General features: G+C 41.2%; 2 long non-coding RNA genes across 4 annotated transcripts; both read left to right on the top strand.

The window, feature by feature from the left end:
• The first annotated feature begins 904 nt into the window (after positions 1 to 904).
• Positions 905 to 2,244, top strand: LOC144996466 (uncharacterized). The gene is made up of 2 exons (XR_013659417.1): positions 905 to 1,785; positions 1,877 to 2,244. It is a non-coding gene; the product is annotated as an uncharacterized LOC144996466 (long non-coding RNA).
• Positions 2,245 to 4,468: 2,224 nt separating this feature from the next.
• LOC111948309 (uncharacterized) lies at positions 4,469 to 10,070 on the top strand. 3 transcript variants are annotated; one of them, XR_013659370.1, is made up of 5 exons: positions 4,478 to 5,643; positions 6,983 to 7,160; positions 7,260 to 7,398; positions 7,559 to 7,668; positions 9,497 to 10,070. It is a non-coding gene; the product is annotated as an uncharacterized LOC111948309 (long non-coding RNA). The 3 variants fall into 3 exon arrangements; XR_013659352.1 differs by having other exon boundaries at positions 4,469 to 5,643; positions 6,983 to 7,398; XR_013659365.1 differs by lacking the exon at positions 9,497 to 10,070 and adding an exon at positions 7,812 to 8,077 and having other exon boundaries at positions 4,469 to 5,643; positions 6,983 to 7,398.
• Positions 10,071 to 12,328: the final 2,258 nt, after the last annotated feature.

Raw genomic sequence — 12,328 nt, 5'->3', positions numbered from 1 at the left:
GATGAAAAGCGGCTGTACATTTCATCATTGACTAAGTTCGGCAGGGGACCGGAGAAAATTACAGTGTCGGACATCGTCTTAGCTAGTTTACACACCGAAGTTACGTTTAACTTAACCACCTCTGATTGTCTCCGTCGGGCATCATTACCGCCTGCGTGAATCACGACTCGACGGAACCTGGACTTACTCCGAGCTAACATCTTACTCTGAGCTAACATCCTAAGGTTCCCCTCTTGAATGCTGGTCATCTCTTCCTCGATGCATGAACACGTCCAAGGGACTGAGAAACGGACAGAATCCCTTCAGTTTACAGAAAGAAAAACCAGTTCTCATTGTGTCTGCGTCCTCAGATCCATCTGTATATATCGGAATATATGAAGCATGGACTGTGTCCAACCTGTCTGCTGTTATTTCATCCCAGTTTCCCTTCCCTTTACTACCCTCCATCTTCCTGTGGAAATACAAATCCACTTGTACGGTTGGAAAAACCCAGAAAGGAATGGCCGGGTACAAAAACGTCTATACTAGGGTTTTACCATGAATGTTTGTTTCTCTCGCTAATCTGGCTAATTTCCAAGCAACACCTTTGTTTGTCCCACTACCACTTTCCCCAACGAGCAATAGCTTTCCTAATCATGTGTTCTACATCTACACAACCCTCCATTTTCGACCAATAATTAAGCAGCAGTTGTTTAATTTTAGGATTCAATGGTAGATCCCCCTATTTCAACTTGTAATGACACAGCAGGAGTTGACCTCATAGCCCCAGTACATATTCTCAACGGCTGATTTTGGATGACCTCTATCTTATGCAACAGCGTTTTGCAAGCTAATTCCATAATATGTGACTGACCTAATCATTGTAACATATGTTTGTTTCAAAGCCTGTGCACTAGCTCCCCACCCAGTGCCTTTTAAGCACCATTATATTTATGACTTTCTTACGTCTCCCTACTATACTATCAATATTCTCTCGATTTCAACTTTGTCTCAAGTATAACTCCCAGTTTCCTTAAACTTTGCACTTGCTCCATTACTTCTCCATATAATTTTAAGTTCAAAACAATTTCACGTTTTCTAGTAAAAACCATGCATTTTGTTTTAGCCACTGAAAAGTTGAATCCCCAATCATATGACCAGTTTTCCACCTCCGTAATAGTGTCTTGTATCTTTCTACCCACATAACGTATATTCCGTCCCTTCTTCCATAAGGCTCCATCATCTGCAACTTCCGGGTGACTTGTCACCTGTGTGAAAGCTTAGAGAAAGTCCAAGAGTCCATTCAATTGGCTGAAAGCGAGCACACCTGTTTTGCTGATGAGTTTGATTGACACATTCATTAGCCAATAGTAAATTAGTTGACCTGCCCATTTCCCAACCCTGGTCCTCAAGGATCAATGTTGTGCTTTTTTTAATCCAACCCTGATCAAACACAACTTCCTTAGATGACTGTCATTGTCAGGCTTCTGCTAATGAACTCACTTTTAATTTGACCTGCCAAACCAATAAGATTGCGTATTGACAAATGTTAATCTGCTTACAATTTCCCTCTGATTTAAATGGAAATACTAACAAAATGCTTTTACTAAATGATAAAAAATGAGATCCAACAAAAACAGTAGTTTATTTTGAAGCAACTCTGAAACTCTTGGGTTTATTTCTAAACTAATTATTCAAATGTCTTCACAACAAAGGATTTTGCCATAGGACTTAACGCAAAGCCTGGATAGCGCAGTACAAAGGAGACACCTGGACATGGGTGGATGGAAGCATCCTATCCCCTAGGTATGTGCAGTTTGTTTGTTTAAAAATTATTATTAATTATGAGAAATGAGTGTTTAAAATATTCACATTTTGTTTGTGATTGTGTTTTCAGTGTCAGCTATTGGGCTCCAGGAGAACCTAACAATGTTGGGAACCGGGAAGATCGAGCAGAAATAGGGAAGTTCGGACACATTGTCAACAGCTGGAATGATGAACCTGGTTCCACTAGAAACTACTGGATCTGTGAAGCGGCATATGTTTAGTGGAAACACTGGAAACTTTCTGATCATTCAGTAGCTATAGCTTGATATTTGCTGAGGTTAAAACCTTGATGCAGATCATCTGCTGTCCTTTCTGCTTCACTTTTCAGACATAATGAAAACATATTAATCTGTGGGTATAATGGGGTTGATTAAGGAATTTAATCTTTTACTGCTACTGCATACTTTTCTGTGGCTCAATAAAGCATCGCAAAATAAATTCAGTGTGTTTCATTACTTGCAGTAGTTTACTTTTCACTGACTGAGGCAGTAGATTGGTCTGTTGGACTTAGACTACAGACGTTCTTGTCTATCACAGGACTTTTCTGAGGCTGATAAGAACTTCATTATCCAAAAAACAACCTGACTTTTTTTGGCAAGTTGCTCATTACTCACCACCATGGAGAAACATGTGTGTAGGGTTGGATCAGCTCTCTGCTCGGTGCACAGCCGGGTCGTGTAATAGGGAGCACGGGCGAGTGATCCGCGGGAGCTTCCACCTGTGCTGAAGGAAGACAAAAAGAATTAGCTCTGTTCTGAGAGTGTTCATCTCCTGAAAAAGTTGACATGAGAATGCTGTCAGAGAGGTCAATGTCTGCATTTTTACGGGACTGCGCTTGCGTCACAGCACAGGCTGGGTACAACTTGCGCTCTGTTTGGTTTGGCACACTTTGACCATGAAAATCTGCAAGGGGTTTTCGTAGGACTTCGAGATGTGGCACGACTTTACCGCCGGCTACATCGTTTCCGAGCAAAATAGCGACCCCTTTCATGGGTAATGCAGGACAAACTGCCATGGGGAAAACGCCAGATATTAATTCAGACCTTAAATGGACTCTGTGTACGGGCCGGGGAGTGTACTTCATGCGAATTCCATATACTATGACGTCATATTCACAAGAAGAACACACTGCAAAGTCTAATGTCTCTCCTGAAATCACTGTTTGTGATCCACCTGTATCCCTCTAAATACGCACAGGACGCTCATCTGAGCGCTCACCACTCAGTGAGAAAAACCCTTCAAATACGAAAGGTTCAAAACAGGAGTCGGGAGTTTCCGCGCATTTAACTGACAGCGGATTAATTGCACAGACACCTTTTGGTCTAGAAGGACTTGGTGGGCCACGTTCAGTTTTACTTTTCAGAAGAACACAGTCCAACGATCACGTGTCCAATTTTGTGGCAGTAATAACACTCACGCCTTTCTCTGTTCAAATGTGGTTTATTTCGAGCTGGCTGTGTTACAGCTGTAGCTCTGGGGTGGTTTGTTGATGTTGGGAAGGTTTTTTTATGCGCCAGCTCATACTCATAAGCCAGCACGGCCGCTGATGTGATAGAAGTTACCTTTTGCTCATTTAAATAAACCACAACACAATCAGGTAGACTTCTTTTAAATTCCTGTAACAAAATAAGTTCACGGGGAGAAGCGAAATCATCCACTTTGGATGCCGTGCACCAGCGGTCGAAAAGAACACACGTTTCCCGAGCAAACTCCACATGAGTTTGAGACAAAGATTTTTTCTGCTGTCGAAACTTCTGGCAGTAGCTCATAGGCAGTGGTGGTACTACCCTGAGTTGGTCAAAACCCCAAATTTGTTTTGTACAACTTCCAATGTAGAAAACATCTCCGTGATGGCTGACGAGGCTTTATCAACAACAACATTGAAGAATTCAACCTCCAACTTCTTAAGTGCGTCACTGAAAGGCTCATCATGTGATTCATATGAGAATTGGCACTTTGTGGATCTTATCCTTTTTTGTTTCAAAACAGCCTCCACATTCATTTCCTTGCACATTTCTTTGGCTACCATCTGTGCATTCACAAAGCCATTTGCCCTGTAGCTCTGGAGACTTAGCTTAGTCTTGTTCAAAAGACTCACAGCTAGGTCCACATGCATATTTGGAGACTGCATGAGTTTGCTGACATGCTGTATTGCAGATAAAATGTCATGCCATACAACCGTGCAGATGTTGAAGCGGTGCGACCCGACCTTTCCAGACAAACACTGGGTCTTAGCCTTTATAACTGGGTCTTTGGTCTTGTCTCTCACCTCTATTAAAGCCTCTCTCACTGAAGCTCCCTGGTACCTCATGGGTACCAGGGAGGTAAAAGACTCGCAGACCGGAGCGGCTGCAGTTTTGAAGAGGTTCTAAGAACAGTGATGACCCAGATCGGCCAGCACCTGGATGCAGCAGGTACAACTCTATAAAAGCTACTCCAGAACCACACTCAATACTGAGAACGAAGAGGAAGAGGATGAGGAGGAAGAGGAAGAAGATGATGGTGCATCACACTGCAAAAATGAAGTTTCTAACCTAGAATTTTAATCTTAAATTTAGTCCAATAATCATTTAAAACTTGTTTTAAGAATAATTTACTATGCAAGAGAAGAATTCATTAGATTATTAATCTTGTTACAAGATTATTAGTCTTTTATTTCTTACTTAGTTTTATAAAGGCTAAAATTAGTCATTTTACATGTACAACAAGATAAATTACTCGCAGAGGCTTGAATTTTTATTTTGTGACCACTTTTAGCTGTAAAGACTTGTTTCAAGACCTAGTAACATGTGGACTTGAACACTGCAACAGCAACAAAGCTGTTAAGAAAAGTAATATTGCTATACCTGTTCTGTAACCCTTGTGCTATCCTAGGCACTTTAACATTAGGAGTTGGGTCATCTAGACCCACTAGACAGTGCTCTGAACCTTTTTTCTTCAATGATTTTTGATCTTCACTGGTGTCCATGGATAACATGAAATCTTTCCACCTTTGTCATGGTAGGGAGAACATGTCAATGGAAGGGGGGGGGGGGTCATCTAAGATAGATAGAAAAAGGGATAACCCTTGTGCAAATCAGTAACAGAACACAACTGTCACAAAACCTTCCAATCTTTCCTGTAATGTGTTCCAAATTAATTATTTCTGAGACAAGGCCCAACTCCTTCTCATGTAAAAATATATGGGATGCTCTGTGCTGATATCATTTTGACAGCATTCAAAAAGCTGATTATGGTTGACAAGTGATTAACAGACATTTCTGAAGTTTAGTTTAGATGACCATTGTTTAAAAAATGTGCTTTGACTCAAACATAATACACATATGTCTAAACAACCAAGATAAATAATTTTAACAGGGAGATGCAAAGGCAGTGTTGCTTAGGAATTACAGTTTTCTAAGGAAACAATGGCTTAAATCGTTTCAGATGCTGTTCAATCAGATTTGTAAGTCTTAATACGCTCTGCATTGGTAAAACGGGTGCAAAAACAATCTGGACTATCTCAAAGTCTGAAATAACATGAACATACGGTACTCCTTTTCCTCCTGCGGTCAATACCAGCTAAGAAGGGAATGGGGGGACGGGAGGGTTTCATAAATAACACAAAATTTATTTTCCCTAGTATTACCATACAACAATAATAGAGGTGAGTTTTAAAGTAGTGTGTATAATATCTTCTAATTACATCATACAACTTTGTGGACAAAGGTACATGTTTTGCGGTAACCCTCTCACCCCCACCCCCCTCAAGTCATTTGGTTGCGCCTGTCCTGACGGTTGGAAAGAGAGGGAAAAGCAGCAGCCACTTTGAACCAGACCCTTCTGATAGCCTGTTCGGTAAGTTTTTCTGAGACTATTTTTATTTTATTAAATATTATTACTTCACTCAATGTGAACAAATATTGTTCCCCGAAGCCTAATGACAGCTAGGTATCCAAGCTAGTCGACAAGTGTGACGAGGCAGCCAGTAGCAGAGCGGCATTCCGTCTCTTCTAGGCATGTTCGTATGACCTAGCTTAGCCACCAGAATTTCTTCCATTTAGAGGAACGCGAGGCTGCAGTGTTTTCTCCGTTTTATGAATGAGCGTCACTAGATCAGTGCGTACTATACATGCAGGCTAATATTTTTTGTTGTAGTTATCTTCACCTCCCGGAAATTTAATCAGTAATCAAAAGCGAGCAGGTGCTGTTCCCCCCGTTTGCAAGGCTCCGTCCAAGAAGTGAATGCTGGGACATGAGGTCATGTGACAGGTTTTGAGTAAACTGATAGGCTGCAACCAATGTCTACAAACATAAAGGAGCAAACGTAGCTTAATGAAATACTATTGGATTGTGGTATAAAATAATAAATAAATAAAACAGCAGTTTTATTATTGTTTTATTTATTTATAAAAATCAATAATGACTTTTGAAAGTACTTCAAAGTATTTTTACACATAGAGCCACATGATAGTTCAAACCCAGGAAACGAGTCTGGAATCTCTCTTATTTATTAACTTGAAAAGTTAAAATGTAAAAGGAAAATAGTGTAAATAGGATATCTGTTTCCAAAGGTTTTTTTGGTCAGCTAAAAATGGATCATTTTATAAACATATATGCCATGAAGAAGATTTCAGTGTTTACTCTGCCTCACAGCATCTGTTTAGCTTAATTGAACTGTACAATCTTTTTGGTTATATTCGTAATTACTTATTATTTGTTGATAATGAAGTAAAAATGGATTTGATATCAACCTTAATTCATGTAGTTCTCTGACTAGCTTTGCAATGATACCTCCCTTACTTGGATTAGACAAGTTATGAGAAGGTTATGACACTAAGAACTCGTATCTTTGATTCAGATCGCAAATATGTTGTTGTTTTGCTGTTTCCTTCAGGAATAAAATTATGCCCTCTATGTGATCACTTAAAATGCTTTACCTTTTCTTATTTTTTTGACCTACCTTAATTATCCTTATACCATTGGATATTGATATTGTTGATATTGAGACATTACAGCTATTGTTGTTTACATTTACATTGTAAACAAGCTTTTATATACAGCAGTGTAAGATGCTTTCTCATTTATGTTGCTCTAATAAATAATGGAAGTATAACAGTTCATGTCGGCTAAAACCCATTGTATAATTCAGAATATGTCTGATATCTTCACTGATTTTTATTTTTCATTTTGGCAGAAACGGATAGCCTCGATAGATGTATAGAGAACCAAAACCAAACCAAGATGCTGTCTGCCAGATCCTTGACCTCGGATTTCAGTCAAGAAAAGCCTTCATTGAAAGTGATGTCCTAAAAGAAGATGATAGACCTACAAAGATTCTGGAGGCATATCCATGTTTCAAGGAGCTTCATCATGTAAGCAATTTACTTGTGTTTTTGATTGGTTGTTCCCCCCACCGCCCATCTTTACTAAGGAGGCATTTTTGTATGTTACTTGTGTTTTATGTGATGGAGGAGCTGCGGTGGATCCAGGATATGGGAAACGGCAAATTCAGATGTCAAGTACAGGACAGATGGGAAGACTTCTGCTCACTAGTGCAGTTTTACAGAGTTTGGAAAAAAGTGTTGAAGCCTCCCATGAACTTAAGTGGAGGTAACTCATTTTACTGTCTTTTTTTGCATAATGTTTTCAGAGGTGTTGGTCAGAATTGCGTTGTTATTATGCAAACTGATATTCAATTTAATGTAAACTCAACATTAAGCTGAAAATGAAGTTAATAACTGAGTTATTCTATTATATTGTTCTATTTTAGTTGAACACAACGTTGCACTCTTCAGAGCACTCCCAACGCTTTTCCCATCTCCAACTTCACCCCTTAAGAAACTGGCACATGCTAGTGAAGCATTGCTGCATGTTCTAGAGGTGAGTTTTTGTTCCCATTTGAAACTTTGATTTTGTGCTTGATTTTTGTTTGTCTCTGATGGTCTGTAATAACTGTGGGTAGAGACTGGAAGGAATAATGTGAGGATCCCAGCATTTATTTCTGTTTTTTTTTCTGCCACTAGATATGCAAAATGGTGTTAATGACACCTAAAAAGTCAAAGTCAACTTTATTGTCAATTCTTCACATGTGCATCACATACAATGAATCGAAAATCCGTTTCTTACTCTTTCGTGTCTGTTCAGTAGAAGAAAAATAAAAACAAAGTATACGTTTAGAATAAAATAAATAAGTAAAAAGAAAGAAAAAGATACAATTTACAATATACAACATAGGCAATTTGCCATAAAAGTGCGAGTGCACTTAAGGCAGTGTCTCAAGGCAGCGGGGGGGGGGGGGGGGGGTTCGTTTGAGCACTGTTCATGGGGGGATATGGGTGGTGGGTAGGTGGAGAGGGGAGAGGGTGTTTAGCATCCTGATGGCCTGGTGTGTGAAACTGTTTCTGAGTCTAGTGGTCCGGGAGCAGAGGCTCCTGTACCTCCTCCCTGAGGGCAGAAGGCTGAACAGGTTGTGTGCAGGGTGGTGTGCATCCTTGATTATTGTTAGTGTTTTTCGGGTGAGGCGGGTGATGTATAAGTCCTGCAGGGAGAGGAGTGGTGTTCCAATGATTCTCCTGGCTGTGTTGACTATGCGCTGCAGGGCTTTCCTGTTGCTGTGTGTACAGCTGCCCCCCCACACAGTGATGCAGCTGGAGAGGATGCTCTCGATGGTTCCTCTGTAGAATGTGGTCATGATGGCTGGTGAAGCACCTGATCTTTTTAGTTTCCGCAGGAAGTAGAGACGTTGTTGTCCTTTCTTTGCCAATGATGTGGTGTGGGCGGTCCAGGAGAGGTCCTCACTGATGTGAACCCCCAGGAATTTTGTGCTGCTCACTCTCTCCACAGCAGTACCATCAATGATCAGTGGCAGGTGTTGAGTGTGGCCCCTCTGAAAGTTGACAACAATCTCCTTTGTCTTGCCGACATTTAGCAGGAGGTTATTGTCTCTGCACCATTTTGTCAGCAGATCCACCTCTTCCCTGTAGTTGGTCTCATCGCCCTTGGTGATGAGACCCACCAGGGTTGTGTCGTCTGCAAATTTCACAAGGTGGTTTGTGCTGTGGGTTGTTGTGCAGTCATGTGTCAGCAGGGTGAAGAGCAGCGGACTAAGCACACAGCCTTGGGGTGCCCCGGTGTTGAGAATGATTGTATTTGAGGTGTTGTTGCCGGCTCGTACTGTTTGTGGTCTTTGGCTGAGGAAGTCCAGTAGCCAGTTGCAGATGGGGGTGTTAACACCCAGCTTGTCCAGTTTGCAAATGAGTTGCTGTGGTATTATTGTGTTAAATGCGGAGCTGAAGTCTATGAACAGCATTCTCACATATGCGTCCTTTTTGTCTAAGTGGGTGAGAGCTGGATGGAGAGCAGAACAAATGGCGTCCTCTGTCGATCGTTTGGGTCGGTATGCAAACTGGAAGGGGTCCAGGGTGGGGGGAAGAGTGGACTTGATGTGTGACATGACTAGCCTTTCAAAGCACTTCATGATGATGGGCGTTAGTGCTATGGGGCGGTAGTCATTGAAGCAGGATGGTGATGGTTTCTTTGGCACAGGGATGATAGTTGTCAAAAAAGCCTAAATACAAGCATCTACAAAAATTATATTAATTTTCAAAATGGCAAATACGACCCTAGTGATGTTTCATTATTACTAACAAAACATTTTTAGTAAAAGTTACAACATAAACTGTTTTACCCTAATTATTTTTATCTTTAGCCAACAGATGATCCTGCCAAATACCTGGAGAAGAGATCTTTCTCCAGCCCGGTGTTGCTCTTTGATGGGTCCTGCTGTCTCGTGGCAAGTGGAGAAACTCCCATCACCACCTTTGCCAAAGAAGATCTTGGCCATAGGTTGTTTTATCTGTTGGCTTACCACTACACCTTCCATCTTACCCATCCCAAGTTTGTGGCAACCCTACTTTGTCAGTCAGACAGAAATATTGAAGGACAATATTCACGAGCGGGACACCACAAGTTCATAAAAAAAGTTTTGGCAGAGTGAAACGTTTTTACTGAGTGGTAGAGCTCTCACGGTGAGAAATGAATGCCTTGTTTGGTGATATTAACCAGAGACACTCTTTTTCTTATTTCTCTTAACCTCAGATTATTTACTAGTATGGCCTGCATCAGCGTTCATTAAGATTTAGCTGTAAACCTATGTTAAATTTTATGTTGAAATGCTTCAAGCAGTTCTTTGTATTTGTAGAAGCAGAAGTATTCTATGTTAACAGTGTATTCAAAGCAATTTTGAAAAAAGCAATATAAATAAATATTGTTAAGTATACTAATCCTGTATGCTTGTATTTTTCTTGTCTTGGTTTGAGCTACAAAAGCTAGTAATTACACAATACTAGCTTTAATTCAGCTAGCAATAAGTCTTAATTCTAGTATAATAACTCTTGAATTAAAAGCATATCTTCTTACGGTTATCTAGTTTTAGGGTCTTTTTACTCAAAGTGAGTAATAAACAACTGTCAAAGAAGAATTTATAAACTAGTTTTGAGACTTTTTTACCTAAAAAATAGTGCTTGAAATGAGTATTTTACTACTAATTTTGAGTTGTTTCTCTCTTTCTAAAAGCCAAGATATTTTTTCTTATTTTAAGATATCTTATCAAGTGAAATTATCTTACCCCACTGGCAGATAATTTCACTTGTTTTAAGACAATATAATCTAAAAATAAGTCTAAATTTCTTGTATTTAGACGGTCAATTTTTGCAGTGGCAGCCCGGTCAATGCCAGCATCCTCCCCACCTTAACCCAGTTTACCCACTTTAAACACTGGTCTGCAGGGGCCATGTCCTCGTCAAAGTAGAACATCACAACGCATCTCCTTGTCAACAAATCAATTAAACCCACCAGCAGTCCAGAAAGTTGTTGTTGAGCATGTCATCAAAAACGCAGAGCTCACAGCCACTTCGCTGCGTCTTCGCTCTTTCTCTGGAAGAAGTCCAGAGAAAGAGCGATTTGAGATCCTGGCGATCTCAAATCAATCTTCTCCTTGCAGATCGAAGTTTTTCAGCACTCAGTGTCACTCGGAGAATCATAGATAGCCTGATGTCACCTGCTGCTGACGTGGTAAAAGGTCTGAACCCAGACGCATTGCCCTCTGTTTTCCTGAGTGTGCTTGACTCAGCCTTTGGAACGGTTCAAGACGGGGAAGAGCTATTTGCCCAGTTCCTGAACACCCTTCAAAACTCTGGTGAAAGGTCCTCCTCATACCTTCAAAGACTGCAACACACCATCTGCTCTATTGTCAGACAGGGTGGAATTTCAGCACATGAAGTGGACAAACATCTCCTGATGCAGTTCTGTCGTGGCTGTTGGGACAATGCTTTAATAACCAAGCTACAGCTGGAGCAACGCAACGACAACCCTCCACCATTCCCTGAGTTGCTGCTCCAACTTCAAACAGAAGAAGACAGACAGACTGCCAAAGAGTCTCTCATGAAGCAACATATTGGCACATCCAGACAGAGAGTCAACATACAGTCGCAGAGCACTTGTTCCTGTGACCACAGCACTCATGCAAATGAAGAGCTGAAGGAGATGAAGCTACAACTAAAGAAACTTCAGCAACAGATGTCACAGCTCCTATCCAGAAAACCCACATCTGACTCCCAACTCACAACGCGTCAACACAAACCCAGCAATCCTGTAACACTGCCCGCCAACAGGCCAAAGCTATGGTACTGTTTAAACTGTGGTGAAGATGGTCATGTCTCTTCCACCTGCAGCAACCGATCCAACCCAATGTTCATCCAGCAAAAGAAAATGTGCCTACGCCAAAAACAAGAAGCATGGGATGTCAAATACAAGCATTTAAACTAGATTCTGCTCCTGTGGTGGGACACTCAGGAGCTGCTCACAACAAAAGTCCCAAGAAGAGGATGCCACACCTGCCAAGAGGTCTTATTGGAGCCAAAAGTACTGGCCAGATTGCAATAAATGGACACCTGTTTAACCGTCTCCTTGATTCTGGATCACAAGTGTTTAACTGTCCCTCACTCCTTTTACAACACTTACCTTTCAGACCTTGAAATTTATCCCATCACAGACCTGTTGGAGATTGAAGGAGCAAATGGACAAGCTGTACCATACTTGGGGTACATCGAATTAAACTTGACTTTCCCACCTGACCTCTTTGGTTCTGCCATTAATGTGTATACACTGGCACTAGTTGTACCAGATCACAATCAGTCCCCACAACAGATCCTTGTTGGTACCAACACCCTTGACGTTGCTTACTCAAAGCATCTAAATAAAGAAGACAAATCTCAGTCAACTGCACCTGGTTATGTTGCTGTCTACTATATCCTCCAACACCGTTTCAACCACAGTAAAGGCGACCAGACTGCCTCTGTCACACTACTGTCAGGGCAGCCACACATCATCCAGGCAGGTCAAACCACAGTTCTGGATGGACATCTGGTCAAAGGGTTGCAAGGCGAAAAAACGGTTCTCCTTGAGCATCCCCAGTCTGGCTCTTTACCCAGTGGGCTCATAGTTAAAAGCTGTCTCGTTAACTTGCTACAACACCGGCCAT

Source organism: Oryzias latipes, chromosome 1 (assembly GCF_053564925.1).
Source record: "Oryzias latipes strain Hd-rR chromosome 1, Olatipes_Hd-rR_3.1".
Classification (NCBI taxonomy): Eukaryota; Metazoa; Chordata; class Actinopteri; order Beloniformes; family Adrianichthyidae; genus Oryzias; species Oryzias latipes.
Note: the sequence above shows the minus strand (reverse complement) of the source record. Positions and strands in the feature narration are given on the sequence as shown.